This window comes from Melozone crissalis, unplaced genomic scaffold (assembly GCF_028551555.1).
Source record: "Melozone crissalis strain CALT ecotype California unplaced genomic scaffold, PUWL_Pcris_2 ptg000003l_1, whole genome shotgun sequence".
NCBI lineage: Eukaryota > Metazoa > Chordata > Aves > Passeriformes > Passerellidae > Melozone > Melozone crissalis.
The window spans coordinates 2,005,702-2,007,815 of NW_026535781.1; positions in this window are offsets into that span (position 1 = coordinate 2,005,702).

A 2,114-nucleotide genomic window follows, 5' to 3' on the forward strand; every position below is an offset into this window, starting at 1 on the left:
GCTGGATTGTGTGGAGCAGTGCAGGGCAGAGCACTGTGGGGATGGGCAGGGCTGGGCAGACAGAGGTTGGGCAAGGTGGGGAAGGGTGGGGCTGGGTGGTGCTAAGGAGGGTGGGGCAGGCAGAGAGCCCGGGCTCGTGGCTCACCCATGAACCTGATGGCCGCCTCTTGCAGGGCCTCCTGTGGGCTGTCCTGGCACTGAAGGGCCCGGCGCAGGTGCTCGACTGCTTTGCTCCTGTCCTCTGCCAGCTGGAGAGTGCCAGGAGGGTGCAGCTGGTGCAGACTCAGCCCCTTGACCGGGCTGTCCCTGTGGCCAGCACTGGCCTCCCCTGCCCACACAGCCCTGTGAGGCAGCCAGCAGCCACTGGGGCCGGGGCTGGAGGGGGCAGAGGGGTGGGTGCTGCCCAAGAAAAATAAAGGAAAAATTCTGACCTCCAACACTAAAACAAATGGCCGTATTGGAGATAACGTTTTGCAGGGAATGGACAACACATTGAGCCTGACAAGGTCAGGTACACAGTGCAAATGTGGTGGAGCCGTTCACAACAGGGGCCATCTGAATACTCCAGCTTCATGGGAACAAAGCATTTCATGGATGACCAAGAGACAGTGAGTTCTGTAGCAAGCAAACTCAGGAATGATGAGACCATCGTCCATGGCCTGATGCACACTCATGTCTCTGCTGTGGTTGTCTCAAGGATGAACAGGAAAAATTCAGAGAAAAGATGAGGAAGGAGATGAGCAAGGACAGTTCCCATGTGGCACCAGTGCAAACCAGAGGCCCCAGTGTCAGAGCTTAACACCCCCCAGCTAGGGAGAGGGAGTACACCCCACGAGTGGACCTGTGGTTCTTCCTGTATGAACATGGGCAAGACATGAGAGGGTGGAATGGAAAACTCATCTCTGTCCTAGCAGCATGGGTATGAGAGCTAAAAGAGGAACCTACTAGAAGAGAGATTTCCACCCAAATGAATGAAACCCCAGCTCCCTGTGACCGAGCTGCCAGGTATAGCAGAAGGGAGGATGATATGTCAGATCTCCTTGAAGGAACATCCAGAACATACACCCAGGGAGGGAACGGTAGCCAGGACTAGAGAGGCCCTGCCTCTAGACAGGTGGAGGCCAGGGAAAATTGTGTCTCTTGGGCTGTGTGGATCCCTGACACACCAGAGCCATAGATACACAAGGCTTTTGTCAACACTGGTGCACAGTGTATTCTAATGCCATCAGGACGCTGAGGCAAAGCGAAAATTTTCCAGGACAGAAATCCATTTTAATTTAGGTGAAATGTACATTTTTGAGTTGAGTCTGTGGTTAGAAACCATAGTTATTCAGCCAGATTGCAAGGCCTAAGCTCAGTGAAGTTACTTCAGTGAAGGACTGAGATAAAGGGGGAAGCCTAGCAATTCAAACACTGTGCATCTTCAAGTCAGGAGAGCGGGCTGCCATCTCGAGGTTCCAGTAGCTCCGAAATCACCTGCGCAGGGCATGGAAGACAAGGACTCGTCTGTCATGGCTCAGCTGCCTGCCTGCCAGGCCGGAGCTCTGTGGAGAGCTGATCCCAGAAGCTCTATTTGTTTGGGCCTCCTGAGTCAGGAGGAATTTTCTTTTTCTTCAAGATTGCTCTTTTCATTTCTTTCTTTTCCTTTACAATGTAAATAGAAACTATGTTATAATACACAGACTGCAAGGATCTTTCTTTTGCTGCCCAGGGTCCGCAGGGCATAGGGGAGGAGAGGGAAAAGGATGATTGCACTCAGCAAGCTGCCCAGGCGTGCAGTGGGCAAGGGGAAATGGCCAGAAGCCCCTTGGCCTTTGGTGGTTCTGCTGAAGCCTTTGTGCTGGTGACAGAGCAGGTGGGAAGGGGCCGGGGCTGCGGGGATCCCTGTGAGAGCAGTGCCTGGAGATGGCCACAAGCCCTGTGCTGGGCAGAAAGCGCATCCGTGTCCTCCTGCCCGTGTGCTGCTGGCTGCCTTGCTGAGGGCTGCCAGGAGCCTCTGGATGGGGCTGCTCTGGAGCTGCTGTGGGGCTGCGGCGCTGCTGCCGGGCAGCTTGGCGGGGCTGGGGCGCTGGCAAGCCCTGAGCAATGGGCTGTCAGAGGCCACAAGCAGCCCC